Source organism: Lissotriton helveticus, chromosome 10 (assembly GCF_964261635.1).
Source record: "Lissotriton helveticus chromosome 10, aLisHel1.1, whole genome shotgun sequence".
Taxonomy (NCBI): Eukaryota; Metazoa; Chordata; class Amphibia; order Caudata; family Salamandridae; genus Lissotriton; species Lissotriton helveticus.
Window position 1 is genome coordinate 768,480,405 of NC_136071.1, and position 21,761 is coordinate 768,502,165.

The window sequence follows — 21,761 nt, forward strand, 5'->3', positions numbered from 1 at the left end:
CCAATCGGGCTTCATTCCCACTCGAAACACGTCCCACAACATTCGTAGGCTGCTTAGACTAATCGCGGATCCTTCACCAACCGCAAGAGCCCCTATGGTGTTGTTGGTCGACATAGAAAAGGCTTTCGATAGCCTGGAATGGGACTATTTATATAAGGTGATGCAGTGTTTTGGTCTAGGCGAGGGTTATATACAATGGACCAAGGTGCTTTATGCATCAGCAGGCGCTAGGGTGAGAGTGGGAGCTTTAATATCGGATCGATATGAGGTGAACATGGGAACAAGGCAGGGGTGTGCACTTTCTCCCCTATTATTTGCTCTTGCGATGGAGCCGTTAGCGACACTGGCTAGAAGAGGTGATTCTTACTGCGGATTAGAGGTTGGAGGAATCCACCACTATATATCATTGTATGCGGACGATGAACAATAGTTACTTACCTGTAATCTGTGGTTCTCCAGTATTGGTGTCTTTCATAGATTCACATGCCTGAATCATTCCCCGTCGTCGGAGTGGGAGTCCCACGGTATATAAAAAAGCAATAATATGCTATAAAAACATTGGAAAAACCAATAAATACCAACCAGGAAGTAAAGTAGCCCAAGCTACAGTAGAAAAAACTTCCACACTCATGACTATCCTAGTCATTTTGTATAGTCCAAACTACAGCCAATCAGGCGACAGCACCCACCAGAATGTTCTCCCCAGAGGCTCAGGCTCTCAGATTTTCTCGCACAGGAGTGAAACTAAAAACATCCTAGCCTAAAGAGCCTCAGAGGGGAGGTGGGCGGGTTGCATGTGAATCTATGAAAGACACCAATACTGGAGAACCACAGATTACAGGTAAGTAACTATTGTTCTTCTCCAGTATTAGGGTGTCTTTCATAGATTCACATGCCTGAATCAGAGTAGATAGCAGTACCGAAATAATGCTTGGAAGACGCTTTTTGTAACAAATTTGTACATAGCAAGTATATACATTCACATAATAAAATGCCAACATTCATATATGCATGAAAAAACTTGCAAGCACATGAGAATGCATCCATAGTAGGCATGGAATAAGCGTCTGGAAAGCAGTACAGAGGAGGTGGGAAAAACAGAGGCTCATCTTATCTGAAAAGATTGCGTAGAACCGCTTGACCCACTGACGTATCAGCCTCGCTGGCAGCATCCGAACAATAATGCCTGGTGACAGTATGTCTGTTGGATAAAGTCGCTGCTCTGCAGATTTGCTGACGAGGAACTCCAGCGAAAAGAGCAGTCGAGGAAGAAACAGCTCTTGCAGAGTGAGCTCTTGGAATTGTCTGTAAAGGTCTTCCAGCTTGAAGATGGCAAAAGTCAATAGCTGCAGAAATCCATCTAGCTATGGTTTGTTTAGACACTGCTTGTCCTTGCCTTATCTTTCCATAGGCAATAAACAGTTGATCAGATTTGCGAATGGTAGAGGTCCTTTGCAAATAGAATTTTAAACATCTTCTGATGTCAAGGGTATGTAATGCCCTCTCCGTAGGGGATTGCGGATTAGGAAAAAACGTCTTTAAGATGACTGGTTAGTTCAGGTGAAAAAACGAAGGCACCTTAGGCATAAACCTTGGGTTTGTAGTACCACCACAGAATTGGACGTGAATTGCCAGAAAGGTGAATTGACGGTGTCAGCTTGAACATCACTGACTCTTCTAGATGAAGTTAATGCTACCAAAAAAGAAACATTCCATGTTAGGAATTTGAAATACACCCTGTGAATTGGCTCAAATGGGTGGCGCATGAGCTGCGCTAAAACTACATTAAAATGCCACGATGGAGGCGGACGACGTACAGGAGGAAACATTCTGAATAGTCCCTTAAAGAACTGTTGTATTCTTGAAGAATAAAGAGAGGTGGACCCATCCTGACGTCACCTTGAAATGGTTGCCAAAAAGACCTTCAACGTTGCATGAGATAAGCCTGATCTTGCCAAGTGCAAGAAAAAAGGTAATATCTGGTCCAGCGTTGCATGAAATGGGTGAACCCCAGCAGATTAACACCAAATGCAGATTCTTTACCATTAAAGTCTGTATCTCTTTAATTTAGCAGGTGCTTTCGCGTAAGCCAGTACCTCCTTACAATCCGTCAAGATTTTCAGATGAGCTAATTCAAGGTGCTCAGAACGCCAAGCTGCTAATTTTAGAGAAGCCGGATCCGGATGGCACATCTGACCATTCTGAATGGAGAGGAGATTCGGTATTGGTCGAAACTGTATTGGATCGCACTCAGAGAGGAGAAGAAGTTCGGTGGACCAGAATTGGCGAAGCCACCTGGGGGCGAAGAGAATAAAGCGACATGGCTCTTTCTTCATCTTCCAGAGAAACTCCCGGAACCAACAGTATCGGAGGAAAGGCGTAAGCATATATTTGAGACCAGGTTATCGAAAAATGCCTTCCCTTGCGAGTCCCTGTGGGTAAGCCAGCTTGCAAAGAAACAGGCATTAGCTGTTCTTTTTCATCGCAAAGCGGTCCAGAACGGGATGACCCCACTGCTGGAAGATTCAATCCGCTGTTGGCTGATGTAATTCCTATTCGTTGTTGGACACCGTTGACCTGCTGATGGTGTCCGCCAGCACATTTGCAACTCACGGCACATGAACAGCCAAGAGATTGACCCTGTGTCGTACGCCCAAGCCCATACCTCTTGGGCTTCATAAGATAGAAGAACCAACCTCGTTCTTCCCTGTATGTTTAAGTAATGCATACTTGAAGTATTGTCTGAGCGAACCAATACTGTGGCCCCTTGAATGATTGCACGAAAGGATTTGAGGGCTAAGAAGATGGCACCTAGCTCTAGCAGATTGATGTGCCAAGCCTTTTGTTGAGGGTTCCATTTCCCGCTGACTTTCAGCCCTCGAAGACATGCTTCCCAACCCTCGAGGGATGCGTCTGTAGTGATTGTGTAATTTTGGCGCTTCTTGAAGGAAACGCACACACCTTATACAAATTTCTTTCCTGGACCCGCCAAACAAGAAAGGCCTCTTGCATCCGAGGAGTGAGTAGAATGATATCTTCGGTTGAACTGGAGACCTGCAACCACTTCTTGTCTAGCTCCTCTAACAATTTTATCATGTGTAATCTGTAGAAGCACCACCAAGTGGGAGCTGCAGGCCCGTCGTTCGTGTGAGACAAACACCTTTGCTAGGTTTGTACGGATTGATGCTCCGAGAAACGTTCATATTGGAGTTAGTACTAGTTGGGACTTGTCATGATTTATTGAAAACCAGGTTTTGAAACAGTGACTGACAAGTCTGGGTGTGCTGGACTGCTTGTAAATAAGAGCGAGCACCTATTATACAGTTGTCTCAGTAGTGATGAATTTGTATGCCTTGCAGACAGATAGGGTGCCACTGGTGCCCGGATCTACGTGAAGACACGTGAAGCCGACCTAAGTCCAAAAGGTAGGACTTTAATTGAAAATGTTTTGTACCTATTGTAAAGTGTAGCCACTTCCTGTGCTTAGGAAGAATTGGCACATCAAAATAGACATCTTGGAGGTTGAATGTAGTTATAAAGTCGTTCTGGCATAAGAACCTTAGGACTTTCTTGAGGTACAACATTGGTAAAGTTTGCGCAAAGATCTAAAATCATGCGCTACTTTACTGATTTGCTTGTTGAGGAGGAACTGAGAGTAAACCCTAACGCTGTTGGAGATTCGGAACCACTCCGACGGTCCCTGTTTGTATCCATATAGACACTTGTGCAAACGACTCCCGTAGATGAGAAAGGTGGAGGTCCCTTTGGAGGTGTAGAAAAAGGAAAATTTGACAAATTCTAGAGTGTGCCCTTGGGCATGACGTTTAAAAACCCAACGGTCCTCTGTCACCTTTGACCAATTGGAATAAAAGTGAGATATTAGACCTCCGACGTTTTTTGGAGTTCACCGTCTACGGAGTTCACCGTCTACGGAGTTTACCGTCTACGGAGTTTACCGTCTACGGAGCTCACAGTCTACGGAGCTTACCGTCTACGGAGCTTACCGTCTACAGAGCCCACCGTCTACAGAGCCCACCGTCTACAGAGCCCACAGTCTACAGAGCCCACAGTCTACAGAGCCCACAGTCTACAGAGCCCACAGTCTACAGAGCCCACAGTCTACAGAGCCCACAGTCTACAGAGCCCACAGTCTACAGAGCCCACAGTCTACAGAGCCCACAGTCTACAGAGCCCACAGTCTACAGAGCCCACAGTCTACAGAGCCCACAGTCTACAGAGCCCACAGTCTACAGAGCCCACAGTCTACAGAGCCCACAGTCTACAGAGCCCACAGTCTACAGAGCCCACAGTCTACAGAGCCCACAGTCTACAGAGCCCACAGTCTACAGAGCCCACAGTCTACAGAGCCCACAGTCTACGGAGCCCACAGTCTACGGAGCTCACAGTCTACGGAGCTCACTGTCTACGGAGCTCACTGTCTACGGAGCTCGCCGTCTACGGAGCTCGCCGTCTACGGAGCTCGCCGTCTACGGAGCTCGCCGTCTACGGAGCTCGCCGTCTACGGAGCTCACTGTCTACGGAGCTCACCGCCTACGGAGCTCAACATCCACGGAGCTCACTGTCTACGGAGCTCACTGTCTACGGCGCTCACTGTCTACGGAGCTCACCGTCTACGGAGCTCACCGTCTACGGAGCTCACCGTCTACGGAGCTCACCGTCTACGGAGCTCACCGTCTACGGAGCTCACTCACAGTCTACGGAGCTCACCGTCTACGGAGCTCACCGTCTACGGAGCTCACCGTCTACGGAGCTCACTGTCTATGGAGCTCACTGTCTATGGAGCTCACCGCCTACGGAGCTTAACATCCACGGAGGTCACCGTCTATGGACGAGACTACCGTCTACAGAGATCACCATCGACGAGGCCACCGTCGACGAGCCTACCGTCGACGAGCCTACCGTCGACGAGGCCGCCGTCGACGAGCCTGCCGTCGACGAGCCTGCCGTCGACGAGCCTGCCGTCGACGAGCCTACCGTCGACGAGCCTGCCGTCGACGAGGCCAACTGTCAAAGACATTTACATCGACAAAACTCCCAGTGGTCGACGAGCCTGCAGTCGACAAGAGGGCACTGTCCTCACTGTCGTCGACGAAAGCCTGGAGGCGGTGTCGTTGCAGAGCACCAGTGACGGCAGAGATTGTCCTCTGAGAGTAAATCGACCGTATCGTCGACAAGCTGGCACATTATTACGTAGAAAAGTGCGCAGAGTGAGTCTAGACGCCTGAGAGTAAATCTCGTGGGCGTAGATGTGGGAGGCACAGACTCAAAGAAGGCCAGAGACCCCTTAATTGTGATGTTACTTCAGCTGGTGAAGTAGAGGAGAAGCATCTCTTAACATCTTAACGTGCAGGACAAACAAAAAAATCCTCCCACATCAGAAGGGGGGTATAGTCTAAGCACAAGAACAACCCCTTCTCTTCCTACCATGTCAGAGACAGGCAGAGTGCTGGTCCATATACTCTTCATGAGGTTTCACAGAAAAAGTCTCAGCTTTCCACAAGTCACGCAGGGCCTGAAGGTAGACTTCATGTAAGAAGACATTACAAAACTGTGATATTTTGAAGAAAAAATTGAGAAAAAACTATGAAAATTTAAGAAAACTGAGCAGAGCTCAGGGAGACTCCCTTCACACGACGTGCGGTAGAAAATCTGAGAGCCTGAGCCTCTGGGGAGAACATTCTGGTGGGTGCTGTCGCCTGATTGGCTGTAGTTTGGACTATACAAAATGACTAGGATAGTCATGAGTGTGGAAGTTTTTTCTACTGTAGCTTGGGCTACTTTACTTCCTGATTGGTATTTATTGGTTTTTCCAATGTTTTTATAGCATATTATTGCTTTTTTATATACCGTGGGACTCCCACTCCGACGACGGGGAATGATTCAGGCATGTGAATCTATGAAAGACACCCTAATACTGGAGAACTTCTGTTATTCTTAGATAATGCCGAAGAGGCGGTGAAGGGTGCGGAGGACCTACTGGCGAGATTCGGAGGTGTCTCAGGAGTAAACGTGAACTGGGCGAAAACTTGCCTCTTTCCACTCCGGAAGGCGGAGAAGTGCCCGTCGAACAACCTCAACCTACGCTGGGAACCTAACTGTCTGCACTATCTCGGGGTTTATATCTACCACGAGCCCGCAAACCTATTGGACGGTAATATTGGTCGGTGTATCCGAGCATTGCAGGGCAACATGACCTTCTGGGCTACCCTCCCGCTCTCCATGACGGGCCGAGTGTCCCTACTCAAAATGATAGCCCTCCCACGATTATTGTACTTTTTTAGGACCCTCCCTATATGGATACCGGGAGAAATGTTCAAACGCCTAAAGTCTAGCATAGTGTCCTTCCTCTGGGGAACAGGCAGGCGGAGAATAGCATTGGCGACTCTGATTCGCCCGAAGAACGAGGGGGGATTGGCGGTCCCTGACTTCGAGCTCTATTACCTGGCAGCACAACTGCAGTTCTTCACGCAGGAGGTGGCAAGGGTATATTGGGGTCCGGAACAAGAGAGAGACGCTGGCACCCCCCGCCATGTGTTGGTGTATATAGCTCTGCAGCAGAAACTGATACTCAGAGGGCTGACCCAAGAAGAAAGGACGCTGAGGCTATGTTGGAACCGCATGCAAAAACGAGCTGGTCCCGGGCACCCGTATGCACCTGAGATCCCACTAGGTATGATAACAGCGCTCCCACATGGGGGAGACTGGTCGAACCTCCAACTTTGGGAGGAGGCTGGTCTACAAATGGTGGGAGACCTTTATACCGACGGGGTGCTAACACCATACCAGAATCTGCAGGAGCAATACGATTTCCCGAGAGGAGACTATTTGCTACATGCGGCTGTAGTAAGGACTATACAGGCACATTGGGGGGAGGGACTGGTTGAACCCAAAACGTCACCGGCGTGCCAATACACGATGATGGCAGCAGGGACATTCAAGGCAGTTACGTGTCTTTACTCCAGACTGCACACGGAGAATATGCCACCTCTAACGCGACTCAAGACACAGTGGGAGACTGACCTACAGAAAGAAATCCCAGATACAACATGGTCCCAATTGGTTCAGAGAGCTAGGAAAGGCACCATAAACGCCCGTTTCCAATTGATACATCTTTACATCCTTCATAGGGCCTACCTCACCCCGAATAAAATAGCACAATACTTTGGCGCAGAGGACGCAGCATGCCCCAGATGTGCGCTACTAGGTGCTGACTTATTACACATGCTAAGAGGCTGCCCACAGTTGCAAGAATACTGGAGAGAAGTGGGGGACACCCTGAACGAGGTAACAGATAGAGACTTGCAATACGACTGCGCGGTTGCACTCTTACATTGGTTTCCACACACACGCAGAAATAAACTGTCAAGTAAATTTATTGACATGGGACTACTTATTGCAAAGAGGGAGCTCACCAAGGGGTGGAAATCAAAGGCAGCACCGACACACCGGAAATGGCTGAACGAATTTCTGAAATGGGCCGCAGCAGAGAGCGCAATTAGGTACCAGCTAGCCAGGCGTAAGGCAGATGAGAAAGCTCAGGAAGCAGCTCTAGCATGGGAGATTCTAGTCCAGGCTCTTAGGGACAGTGCAGTAGGGAGTGACGAGGAGGAGGAAGCGGGGGACCCAGGGGCACCGGGGGAGGCGGTTCTGATCCCAGCACTAACACCGGACACGCACACCCAATAACTGACTTCGAACTCCTGAGACTACCTACACAACTGAGAATACGAACACCGAGTACAGGCACAGACACCAGGGGGGGGGGGGGGGGGGGGGTCAAGGTGAATTACCCTAGTTATGACAGAGGGCTCATCAACCCACTGCTGGACGATGGGGAGGAGCAGGTTTGAAAAAGTTGAAAGCGGAGAGCGGTGGCCCGCCGGGAACGACTGCACCAGGAGATTAGGAGAATATTATTGATGTTAAATCGCCGCCCGGCCTCCGGGATGCGGGTTGTAAGGCTGTGTACGCAATGACTGGACATAGCGATGGAATTTACGGCCCCGCCGAAATATTTTGCACATATGTTGTATACCTTGCATTGAACTCTGCAATAAAAATTGTTTTACAAAAAAAAAAGTGGGGTAGTCCCCACTGGTGGCAGCAATATCCCTAAGGATAAAGACAGGAGTTTTGACACTAGACACCTGAGTAAAATAGTGCCCCCCTTTAAACAAGGGGATGACATCCACAAATGGATGACTGCTTTGGAGAGGGCCTGCACTGTCTAGTGCATCCCCCAGAGTCAGTGGGCAGCTATTTTGTGGCTCTCCTTTGAAGGCAAAGGTAGAGATAAGCTCCTCACTACTAGAGCTGAGGATGCTAACAATTACCAAGTCTTGAAAAATACACTGATTGATGGGTTTGGCTTAACCACTGAACAGTACAGGTTGCTGTTCAGAGACACCCAGAAAATTCAGTCTCAAGATTGGGCTGACTTTGTAGATTGTGCCACTAAGGCTTTTGAAGGCTGGTTACTGGGAAGTAAAGTTACTGATTACACAGGATTGTATAATCTAATTATGAGAGAACAAATCTTAAGTAATTGTCAGAATCAGTTGTTGCATCAGCACCTTATTGACTCAGATCTGACCTCTCCCCAAGAATTGGGAAAGAAGGCAGACAGATGGGTCAGAACAAGGGTCAAGCAGCAGAACCAGAACCAGGGTGGTGGCCAGAAGAAAGCAGATCCCAAGGGTAATGAGAACAAGCAAAATGACCAGAAGTCTTCAACAGGGCCCCAACAATCTAAAGAGGGTGGGTCCCAGAGTTCCCAGAATTCCCAAAAGAAGAAGAATGGTCAGAAGAAACCATAATGCCAGTACTGCAAAAGTAATACTCACTGGTTTAGTGAGTGCACCAAGAAAGGCCCAACTCCTACCACTACAGCCCCTAAGGCACCTGCACCCCCTAGTACAGTTAGTAGTGGTAGTAATCCTCCCAAGGCTATAGTGGGGTTAACCCTGGGAACTGAGGCGGGCTCTGACTTAGTCAGAACACCTACTCAGGCTGTTCTTGTTTGTACTGGGGACATGAATATGACCCCTACAATAAGTCCCAGTACTCTGGGCAAGTACAGGCAGACGCCTTTGATTAATGGAAAAATGGCTCAGGCCTACAGGGACACTTGTGCCAGTGTCACCATGGTGACACCTAACTTTGTGGACCCTGACCAGGTAATACTGGGAGCAGACTACCTGGTGACCAATGCTAGCAATGCCACTACCTCCCATAGTATGGCACTTGTTAACTTCTCCTGGGGAGGGGTAAATGGCCTCAAAAGGGTTGTTGTTAGTTCAGACCTCCCTGTGGACTGTCTTTTGGGCAATGATTTGGAATCCTCCTTATGGTCAGATGTGGAGTATAGGACTCATGTGGAAATGTTAGGTTTGTCAGCACATGTCCTTGCTGTGACTAGGTCACAGGCCAAGAAATGCCCAGCTGAACTAGTGCTGGATCCTGGAACAATGGACCAGACACTAACCAAGAGAAAGAGCAGTAGGGGTAAGGTTGACCCTTCCCCCCTGCCTCAGGAACAGGATCGGCTCTCTCAGGAGACTGACCCCAAGACCCCAGAAGGAACTGTCCTAGAAGAGCTTGAGCCTGAACAGGTTGAGTTTCTTGGGACAGGGGGCCCTTCCAGTGCAGACTTGAGGCAGGCACAGTTAGACTGTTCCTCTCTTGAACCCCTCAGACAGCAGGCTGCTGCTGAGGCTGCAGGGAATGCCACAGGTGCCCATAAAGTGTACTGGGACGATGGACTCCTTTACTCTGAGGCAAGAGACCCCAAGCCTGGTGCTACCAGGAGGCTGGTCATCCCCTTGACTCTGAGAGGTTTCCTTCTCACCTTGGCCCATGAAATTCCCCTTGCAGGTCACTTAGGCCAGAATAAGACTTGGGACAGGCTTGCCCCACACTTTCACTGGCCCCATATGTCTGAGGACACTATGAACTTTTGTCGTTCATGTGTCACCTGCCAAGCCAGTGGCAAATCAGGTGGCACAACAAAGGCCCCCCTTATACCACTACCTGTGGTGGGGGTTCCCTTTGAAAGAGTGGGGATTGGCATTGTTGGACCAATGGACCCCCCACAGCATCTGGGCACAGATTTATACTGGTGGTAGTGGATCATGCCACCAGGTATCCAGAAGCTATTCCCCTTAGAACCACTACAGCTCCTGTTGTGGCAAGGGCCCTGGTTGGAGTCTTCTCCAGAGTGGGGTTCCCTAAGGAGGTGATCTCTGACAGAGGTGCAAACTTCATGTCAGGATACTTGACTGCTATGTGGAAGGAATGTGGTGTCAATTACAAATTCACCACACCCTATCACCCACAATGCAATGGGCTTGTTGAAAGATTCAACAAGACCCTCAAAGGGATGATAAAAGGGTTACCAGTAAAGCTTAGGCGAAGATGGGACATCCTTTTACCCTGCCTTCTGTTTGCTTACAGAGAGGTCCCACAGAAGGGGGTTGGTTACAGCCCTTTTGAGCTTTTGTTTGGACATCCTGTAAGAGGACCCCTATGTCTTGTGAAGGAAGGATGGGAGTTACCTCTCAAAAAGCCTAAACGTGACATAGTGGACTATGTACTTGGTCTCCGCTCCAGGATGGCAGAGTACATGGAGAAGGCATCTAAAAACCTTGAGGCCAGCCAGGAACTTCAAAAAGCTTGGCATGATATTTCGGGTTCTTTAGAGGGCGACAGGCACTTTACCGGGGGGGGGGTAGGCCGTAGCCTCCGGATTGTTGTAGGGTGGGGGGATGGATTTAATTTTTCTTTTTAGTTTCTATGGGCCTTGTTTTTTCTATCGTTTCTGCGCTTTCTTGTTCTTTTTCTGCTCTGGGTCTGACATGGGATTAGTGGGGAGTGGGTGGCGCCGTAGGTGGTGCACAAATGTGTACTGATACTCCTGTTGTTTTGCATTGTACTGCCATACCATGGGGTGTTTATCTCTACTGTTGCTTTTAAATATGCTGCCTCCCCGAGTTGTGAAACTATTGTACGGACTCAGCTCTTCTTGAATCTATTCTTCACTGATTTCTATTTAGATCGTATTTAAAAAAACTTAAACCTCATTGCTCCTATCCTTGGCGACCTGTTCCTGTATATTGTAACTGCTACTAATTGATGCTGTATTGTCTGATGCCGCTGGGGAATTGCATTGTTTCCATCTGTGCCTACAGTATCGTGGCCGGCCTGCTGGTTGTAGGCCCGTATTTGTTCTCCTTTTTACGCACAATAAAGGTTTTTGAAAAAAAAAAAAAAAAAAAAAAAAAAAGCTTGGCATGACCAAAAGGCTGTCCTAACTGTTTACCATGCAGGACAGAAGGTGTGGGTGTTGGAGCCAGTGGCCCCAGCAGCTCTCCAAGACAAATGGTCTGGACCCCACATCATCATTGAGCAAAAGGGAGAAGTCACCTATTTGGTGGACATGGGAACTCCCAGGAGCCCTCACAGAGTACTTCATGTGAATAGGCTCAAAGCATTTGTTGACAGGGAGGACATGGGCTTGCTCATGGCCACAGATGAGGGACAGGAGGAAGAGAGTGACCCTCTCCCAGACCTGCTCACTCAGAACCCTGATGATGGGTCAGTAGATGGTGTAGTCTTTTCTGACAGCCTCTCTGAGCATCAGCAGCAGGATTGTAGGCAAGTCCTTCAATTCTACAGACAAATGTTTTCTCTGACCCCCAGTCAGACAAACTGGTGCACACATGAGGTGGACACTGGAGACAGTCTGCCTATAAAGAGTAAAATCTACAGGCAACCTGACCACGTCAGGGACTGCATAAAAACTGAAGTACAAAAGATGTTGGAATTGGGAGTCATTGAACCCTCAGAGAGCCCTTGGGCTAGTCCTGTAGTTCTAGTGCCTAAACCTCACACCCAGGATGGTAAGAGAGAGATGAGGTTTTGCGTAGACTACAGGGGTCTCAATGCTGTCACTAAGACAGATGCCCATCCAATACCCAGGGCAGATGAACTGATAGACAAGTTGGCTTCTGCAACTTTCTTAAGTACATTTGACCTAACAGCTGGTTATTGGCAAATCAGGTTAGCTGAGGATGCCAAGGCCAAGACAGCATTTTCTACCCCAGGAGGTCATTACCAATTTGTGGTGATGCCCTTTGGTTTGAAAAATGCCCCTGCCACTTTTCAAAGGTTGGTGAACCAAGTTCTCACAGGGTTGGATGACTTTTGTGCAGCATATCTGGACGATATTGCTGTCTTTAGCTCCACCTGGGAGGATCACCTGATCCACCTGAGGAAAGTTTTAGAGGCCCTGCAAAAGGCAGGCCTCACTATCAAGGCTACTAAGTGCCAGATAGGGCAGAGTCAAGTTGTATACTTGGGCCACCTGGTAGGTGGAGGCCAAGTTCAACCTCTGGAGAGCAAGATACAGGCCATAAAGGACTGGGCTCCTCCAACCACCCAGACACAGGTCAGAGCTTTCTTGGGCCTGTCTGGTTATTACAAGAAATTTGTCAGAAATTATGGGACCATTGTGACCCCACTTAATGACCTGACAAGTAAGAAAATGCCAAAGAAAGTTCAGTGGACAGTTAGACGTCAGAAGGCATTCGATGACCTAAAGCAGGCCATGTGCACTGCACCTATTCTCAAGAATCCAGACTACTCCAAGCCATTCATTGTCCAAACAGATGCTTCTGAGTTGGGTGTGGGAGCTGTTCTATCTCAGCTGAATATTGATGGTCATGACCAGCCCATTGCTTTTATAAGCAGAAGGCTGACCCCTAGAGAGAAACGTTAGTCAGCTATTGAGAGGGAGGCCTTTGCTGTGGTTTGGGCCCTGAAGAAGTTGAGGCCATACTTGTTTGGTACTCACTTCAAAGTTCAGACCGACCATAAGCCCCTCTTATGGCTAAATCAAATGAAGGGTGAAAACCCCAAACTTCTTAGGTGGTCCATTTCACTACAGGGGATGGACTTTACAGTGGAGCACCGCCCAGGAACTGACCATGGTAATGCAGATGGTCTCTCCAGGTACTTCCACTTAGAGCAAGAAGACTCACCTGGTCAAGGTTAGTTTAATGTCCCTAAGTTTGGGGGGGGTTATGTAGGAGAGTGGGGTCTGCAATCCCATGGCCACCCCAGATTTTTGCTTTTTGCTTCACTGATTTACGACTTTCCCTGGCTGTGGGCCTGCTAATCAGACCCACAGCCTAGCTGTTCTCTCTCTAAATTACAAACATGTACCTTAGGTGCATTTTACCAATTGGTACTGGGCCACCTTATTAGTCCCTGTACAGCATACCTTAGGTATCCAGGGCATAGGTGTACCCAGGGCCTACCAGGGGCTGAAGCATGTATTATGCCACCCCTGGCTGGCCACCCAAACAGACACAACTGGCTGCACGACAGCTGGGGCAAGGTGGTGTAAACACCCTTTGCTTTAGATATAGTATTCCTATATCTAACACTAAAATGGACACATATATTCCTATCAGTCACTCCTATGGCAGGCCTTATCAATCCTGAAGGCAGAGTGCTTGGAATTATGTGAGATGGTGCTCTGGCATGAGCTGAGCCCGTTTGCAGCTTGCGGAACCAAGTCCAAATAGCTGTTCCATGATAACGCTATACCATATACTCTTAAGTGCATTATAATCCTCGCGGTTAAATGCTAACTTTGGTATAGCATTATCAAAACATGTCGAGTAAGGTGTCATATGAATTGGAATACTAACCCCTCGCCAATTCTGGCGACGGGGTTAGCATTCCACCCTTCTAGAGGGGCACGACATGTATGTAACTGTGAACCCCGGTTAAAGTCAGACATAACCTCATCTCCACAAAATGGATGCTGCCACCGAGACACAAGTCTGCCCTCCTGCTGCTGGGAGTCCTTCCAGCAACGGAGGCATGGACAAAGGGTTTCCTGTCAGGGGCGGTGCCAGCACCAGCCCAGACAGGATTTTGTGTATTCCAGGTAGGCAGGGCTGAAAGGAAGGTGACTGCAAGTGGCACCCCGGTGCTCACTGTGCATATGCCGGCTCAAACCAGTTCCTGGGGCACACCAGCCCCTGAGCTGGGGAGAGACCGGACAAAGGAGAGGGGTGTAACACCCCCCTCCTAGTCCCACCCATAGGGCAGGACTTAGTCGCGTGCCAGCCCCTTTTTCTTAGGATAAAGGTAGGAGCAGGCCCCCTTCCCAAATTAGATAATCTTGAATCTTGAAACTACTTTCCACGAAAGGAACTCTTGACTCTTCTGAAGACTCTCCCTTGTGGCTAAGGAGTAGCCACCCTGCATCAGCAGGCACCATCGAAGCTCTTGTGGTTTGCTGAAGTCCATCCTCCGGATCAAGACTGCCCAGCTCGACGAGACCCGTTTTTCCCTCCATCTCTGACCTCTACCTACATCATCCAGCCCAGCTGAGATTCGTGGGTGTGACGAGACCCGTGGGACCGGCCATCTTCAAGACCTGCACGACGCTTCTCCAGCACGACCCCCGAGAGACCCTCGAGTAAGTGCACTAGGGTTTGAGAAGCCCTAACCCTGAGCAGCTCCAGCACCGAAGTCCAGCCCCCCAGCCTCCACGAGATCTGTGTGGGGCCCTTCTGCTCTTTGCTGCTCACCGCGTTGTCCGGCTACTTGCCTGCTGGCTTGTAGCCCTCCTGACGACGAACCACGACACTTCCATCACTGGTCTGGTTGCTCCAGACTGGCCCTAGCTCCCCTCCAACAGAGGAGCACCCCGGACCCTCCTGGTCCACTCCAGACGCCATCTTGAGTCCACCGCGTGGGCTTGCCCTTAGCCAAGGCTTGTTGCTCCAATCCTGGTTTCAGCAGCGCCGACAGCAGACACCTTCGTGGGACAGCTCGCCCCTCCATCCTGGTCGCCGACAACGCCTCCTGGTCCGAGGGACTGCAGAGCCCAGCGTTGCCCACTCACCTGGTCGAGGTGACTTCATCCGGTGCCATCTTGGTGCCTATCTGATCACTGACTAGTGATCAAGAACTGAGTCCCCTCTGCTTTCAGGTCATCTTCAACTCCGATCCAGGCTTGGATCCCATCAAACTTCATCACTGGTCGCCTGCCAGCAACTTCTTCTTTCAGGCTCGATAGACTGTAACGAGGATTCCCGACGTCTTTTGAACCCTATGCAGCCGCAGCCCCTGGGCTAGGTAACTCGAGCATTTCGGTGCTCCAACGTAGGTTCACTATCCAAGTGTCCAGATCCTTTTTCGTTTTCAGCCTAACTAGTCGGATTTGTCCGATAACACTAACTTTACGAGATCTAGCATCCATAGACTTTGTCCCGCATCCCGCGTGAGAGTGCACACTCTGCACCCGATCTCCCTAGGCCTCCTGCTCCTAACCTTAGGGTTCAGTAGTGTAGTCCTAGCGATCCTGAAGCCTCTGGATCTTGTTACTTACCTGCTAGTATTTTGCATTCCACTTTTGTAGTATATGGTTTTTCGTGCCCCTCGGGCATTTGTGTAAATTGTGCAACTTGAAGTATTTTCGTAAGAGTTTTGTATTGTGCTTAGCTCCCTGACTCATAAAGAGTTCAGGGTAGACTTGTTATAAATAAATATCCTTTATTTTCATAACAACTTGTGTGGTGTCCTTTCACTTGGTGTTCAAGGGGTATATGTGATGGTAAAACAGCTGGCTTAACACGCCCTCTAGAGTTTAGCCTGAAGACTGCTCGTGTCCATGCTACTAGGATAGCTGGTCTGAAAGGTTGACTTACAACCAATCATCAATAAGGGTTGTTTGGTATGATACACAGTGAACACTAGAATAGTGAGCACTATATATCAGGCCAACTTCTCACAGTCACTATCCTATGAATGTACCCAAAGGGCACAAATATGTAGTTCAGGCAGGAGAAGGAGTCATGAACGCTCAAATATTATGTGTAACCTTGGTCTGTCGGGTGGAGTCTTCTCCAGGTGTCTACCATCCCCATCCCGTCTACCAGGGGTGTAGTCATGATACTCATGTTATCACCGGTCTCCCAGCAGCTCGCCACCTGTCCTGAGTCAAGTGTAAGACGTCATCCTAGTCTCCCCCCACTACAGTCAATCCTCCAGGAACCTCCGCCCGAATCATCATCAGACGCTCCACAAATGTCCAGGCCAATTGGGGGGGAGGGGCGTAGACGCAACCAAGGGCAATTTGCTCCTATATAATGTGCCTGATACAATGATACATCTTCCTCGGGGGTCGGGCCTAGATTTGGTGTGTGAAAAGGGGACCCTGAAATATATCAGGATTGCTAAACATGTGTGGTTGACAGTTGTTACGGATCCTGGTCCACCTAGAAAGAAGCAAGAGAGAGTACCTACAACATGTCCCTGTCTAGACATTCTTGGTCCAACTAGTATATTCAAAACTAGATCAGGTTTGTCTTGAACCAACCATACCAAGTGGTGATGCCGTTCTCTTGCAAGAAAAAACACCTCAATGAGGGCACTGGTAAAGGCAAACTGCAACCCATGACCCTACTACATGACTCTAGCTAAAATAGATCAGGTTTGCCTTGAATCAACTATACAAAGTGGTGCCAGAAAAGAACACCTCAATGAGGTCATTGACTAAAGGCAAACTACAAACCATAAACCTAATACCTGACTCGAGGCTGCACACGTAGTTCGTGGCTTTCAAAGGTCCTGGTCCACCTAGACGGGAAAAATTGCCTACACCCTGCCCTGTCATAGTCATAATAAGCACTAGATCTGGTTTCCTACAAAGTATACAAAGATACTTTTCTTGGCTTCAGAGAACATCCACAGATTTGGTATGCCTTCTAGTCACTGACCTACCTGTTGGTGCTTCTTTGGCGATGGCCAACAGTCTTGCCTCCATGGTAATGATTGTTCATGTTCTTCACCTCCATCTCAGCTATCAAGGGTATTCCCACGCGTGCAGTTTCCACCATTGAAAAAAAAAACATATCAACAATTAGGTTAAAGTAGTCAATAGTTACCACTGTCTGCACAGCAATAGTAGGTGTTGATTCTTACAATTGTATTGTTTTGTTGGCTAGCAAATAGTTGGAGATCACTCTGCCACCGATTCGGACTTTGCACCAGTCTAGAGAGATAATTAAAAGAAATAAATAGGATTGTGACTGATGTTAATTTGACATTCTCCCTCCAGACTGGACCAAAATGTGGAAACTATTTGGGCTCTCTAAAAGCACATTGTGTGGTTAGAAAAGCACATTGTGTGGTTAGGGGTTATCAATTTAGGTTTATGTAGATATGGTTTGTTAGATTGAATAATTCATAGAGGTGACTTATAAAATGATAGGAAAAACAACTGCTTAAGCTCAGTGCCTTTAGTTCAACAGCCCAGACAGCCCTGACCAAATTCCTCATGCTTAAGTAACCCAGCAGCCAGTAAACCCTATTGGTTTGGCGGCAAAGTCCCAGATTCCTTTTTTTTTTTTTTTAAACATCTTTATTCAGATTTTTTAACCAAGTTACACACCCCCACCCCCTTAAGACCAGGAACCACATTCCGTTGCAAACATAGGTATAAGACATATTACCATTATGTTTTGTCACAATAAAAAACAGTTCTTAATGCATTACACAAATCTTCAATTATATCCAGAAGTCGATAAAAAAACAAAGATAAATCCTATATGTGATTTTGAATCCAGCTTAAGAGAGGTTCCCCGATTATCATACCCCTTCTTCGTTTATTATACCCTTTGTTTTTGTAAATGGCCACCGAGGCTACATGTCACAAGCAACCTAGCCCTCCATTGTAGGAATGACGGTGGATTCGGGTCCAGCCATGATGAAGCTATACACAGCCGAAAGACGGTCATTGCCACAAAAATCAACCCTTCTATATGTTTTGGCCGAATAATGCTTGCTACACCCAACATAATCTCTTCTGTTGTAATGCTCAATCTGTTTTGGGAAATGTCAGATAGAAAGCCGGAGATTTCAGCTAACAGATTTGATAATGCGTTACATGAGGCAAACATGTGGACAATATGGGCCTCAGGCAATGCACAGCGAGGGCATGTAGTTCCTTTTCCGGTCCCCCATTTTGCATTTTTATACGGGGTATAGTATAATGAAAAAAAAGTTTTGTAAAATTGAGCTTGTAGTTTTATTGACATCAGACATGTACGTGATAATTCATAAGCGTACGGGGGATTTGGGGGATACCCCTAATTTAGCCTGCCAAGCTGCCAACTGTTTATCCGTGTCATCTGGAAGTAGAGAGTTCAGTACCTCATATATTTCCCCAATTTTAGGGGTAGATTCTTTACAGAGATTTTCTACAGTTTGGCCAATTTGAAATTTGATCCGGTCTCCCCCTTTCTTTAATAGAAAATCTCTCACCTGTAAGTATTTTTAAAAATCCCTATGAGTGACATCATACTCAGTGCATAGATCGTCAAAAGTCTTGAGTCCGGTTGCAGTATAAAAGCAACCGAGCTGTCGTATCCCTGCCTCAATCCATCTCTCCATACAGGTGTCATGAAAAATCTCTGGGAGGTCCGTATTTTTGCTCACGGGGGTATAGTAAGAGCAGTGCCCGAGCCCCAGTAGTTTCCTGACATTGCCCCAAACCTTATATATACTAGATATAGTATTGAATTTGACTTTCTTGAAGTAACTATCACTGACATGTCGCCATAAACAGCCTTCACAGCCCTCCCCAGGATGAGTTCTTGCGGTGTGGGTGTATTACAGCCATTAGGTTCCTTAGAGATGAGTATCACACTATATTTTAATACAGTGGCCCAATAATATAACTTAAAATTGGGCATTGCTAATCCTCCTCTTTCTTTTGGTAATGTGATCCATCTGAGGGCTCTACGAGGTCTATTATATCCCCAAAGGAACCTTGAAAACAGACTCAATAGCTTTAAATAACTGGGGAGAAAATTCTAGGCATATTGCCCGGAAAAAGTATAAAAATCTGGGGGTAAAAAAGCATTTTGACTACGTTGCATCTGCCACCTATAGTTAAATGTAAATTATTCAGTCGAACCAACTCTCTTTGTACGCTGGTGTAACGGGGAGGACCCGGATCCGCCTGGCTTACCTATCTCCCCTCTTTTTAAACAGCACACAGGGGCCTGGAGAGACACAGATGTCCTCGGCGACTCAGAACCGGAAGAGACTGGTGAGCCCTGTTTCTTTAATTGGGCGGAGTTGGAACAGGACAGCGTCACTTGGCACACCCCCTCATCACAGGTAAAAGCCGCACAGGAAAGCACACAGGTGTGTTTTACACCCGGAGGCGACGGAGTTGAGAGCGACGGAAGGCGAGGTGAAGAGGAGGAAGAGAGCAGAGTCGAGTGGAGGCTGAAGACTGAGGCAGAGGAGTGGCGGGAGCTGAGGAGAGACGAAAGCGGAGCGGAGCAGAGTCAGGAGGCGGAGAGGAGACCGGAAGAGAGAGAGCAGCGGAGGACGAAGGCGGAGAGGAGACCGGAGGAGAGAGAACATCAGAGGACGGAGGCGGAGAGGAGACCGGAGGAGAGAGAACATCAGAGGACGGAGGCGGAGAGGAGACCGGAGGAGAGAGGACATCGGACTACGGAGGCAGAGAGGAGCGCTGAAAGCGGAAGGTCCAGAGGAGCAGAATCCAGCAAGCCAGGAGGCCAACCGGAAGGCGCTTCGCCCAGCCACACTTCAAGGGAAGAGTGGCTACCAGAGGTACGATCAAGGCTTTCGGGCTGGGCGGGCTTTAAGTGGGGTAAACACCCATAACGGCTACTCGTTCGCATCCTGTGCACTACCCCTCCCTCACTACCTCGGCACCGTGAATCGTAGGAGACTAGCTGTGCACGTGTGTTCCCTCACCCCCTTCCCCGTGCTGATAGGCAAAACAGATACCTAATACACCGCTGTCTTTCTCCCCTGCACGGACGAGCCGCCCCGACATCGTGGAGGAAGAGGTCCGGACCACCAGTCCCAGAAGACACCGGGACGAGCGGCGGAAAGCGACGGAGAAACGCCAGCAAAGACACGCTGAGGATTCTGAAAGCCCCCTGCCATACTACCGGAAAACCATACACCGAAAAAGGACATTTAAGTCAATAAAACCTGCGTTACCCAAACTACCAGTGTCTGAGTCTATTCGAGGGGGAGGCGACCCCGCCTACACCGGCACCAATCGGTAAGGGCGAACCTAAAGCGCCACAAGTGGTGGAGAATGCGGGCACATCGGTAGCCATCTGGGATACAAAGATGGAGGAACTGCTTCAAAGACTGGTCAAGGGGCAAGAGCAGTTGGGTTGGGCGGTGGAACAACAGATAGCCACCGCTCAAGCAGACCGGGATAACTTCAGAGACACTGTAGTGAAACGACTGGGAGAGCTACAACCGATAACAATCGATCAGGCAGGCAACCCAGTACGAGAGGTGAGACAGCACCTACCCACCCCTTCCGGTATATCGTTACAGAAGTATATCGCGGGGGAAGATCCGGACGCCTTCCTCGTCAATTTCGAGAGGGTTGCTCTTGCTTGTGGATGGCCTTTAGAGAAATGGCCGTTCTTTCTCGCGCCGCTACTAACCGGGGAAGCCCAGGCTGCCTACCAGGTGGCCAACGGCAACGGGCAGACCCCATACGGACAGATAAAGAACATAATCCTCGACCACTTAGGTTTGGACGCAGAAGCGTACCGCGTCTGTTTCCGCAAGGAGAGAGGGACCCCCGGAGAGAACCCGAAAACCTTGTTTTTCCGCCTGAAATCAGCGGCCGACAAATGGCTAACTCCCTCACAGAGCACGAAGGAAGCTATAATGGATAAGATCTACCTCGAACAGTATCTCGAGGCGTTGCCCTATGGGACACAGAGGTGGTTACGGCAGCACTCCAACCTAACCACGGCACAAGCAATGGAAATGGCCTCTACCTTTTCACGGGCACAACCCAGACTGCACCCTACGGAGCCAGAGAGAAACACCAGAGTCCCCGTTCGGATAGAACGCAAAACACGACCCCCCCCCCCCCCCGGTCTTCCTGGTCCCAGACTTCCGAACCCCGAAGCGGCTCCTTTCAAAGGCCCTCAATGCTTCGACTGCGGATCCTGGGGCCACATCGCTAGATTCTGCCCCCGGAAGAGGAATCAGGAAGAGCCCATGGAGGTCGGATATCTACCACGAGCCGTCATGTACTCAGCAGAGCTTGGAGGGGCATACCACGTGAGTGTCCAGGTGAACGGGAAGACGGTCAAGGCTCTGCTAGACTCAGGGTGCAAACAATCGGTGATTCAGGGACGGTTTGTGTGTATCCCCCAGGTAATGCCAGAGACGCTCGTGTATATTAAATGTGTTCATGGGGACATAAAGAGCTACCAGGTCGCTTATGTCCCCTTGGAGTTAGAAGGGGGGCGGCACATAGTGGTTAAGGTGGGGATCTTAGACAACCTCCCCGAAGAGCTCATTATCGGGACCGATAATCCCCACTTCCTGGACCTCTTTTCCGAAACCCTTCGAAATGGGAGTACAGGCCCAAAGAAAGTGCTCACAGCCCCTGATCCATGGGAGGGTGACCGTAGTTTCCAGTTCGCTCAAGCCAACGACTCCACATTATTTAACGCATGAGAACAGGCCCATGCCGACCAGGATAACCCCAGCCCCAGGTACCCGCGTTTTCTGATACAAGACGACCTCCTCTACAGACAAGGGAAGCAAGACGAACCCAAGCAACTCATTGTTTCAGGGACCAAGTAATGTTCTATGCCCACACCCACCTCCTCGCAGGACACACCGGCAGCGAAAAA

The 21,761-nt window shown here is 48.9% G+C and overlaps 1 protein-coding gene across 14 annotated transcripts in view; it reads right to left on the bottom strand.

Moving 5' to 3' along the window:
* Nucleotides 1–21,761, bottom strand: part of LOC144784508 (uncharacterized) — a 416,096-nt gene that overhangs the window by 339,090 nt on the left and 55,245 nt on the right. For 2 of the 14 annotated variants that reach the window (XR_013601663.1, XR_013601662.1), the window contains exons 2-3: nucleotides 17,023–17,092; nucleotides 16,822–16,900 (exon numbers count right to left, since the gene is read on the bottom strand). The gene's annotated coding sequence lies outside the window, so the exon portion shown is untranslated. Of the gene's footprint in view, nucleotides 1–16,821; nucleotides 20,401–21,761 lie in introns of those variants that run through there. The other 12 variants (XR_013601658.1, XR_013601657.1, XR_013601666.1 and 9 more) reach the window with 8 other exon arrangements.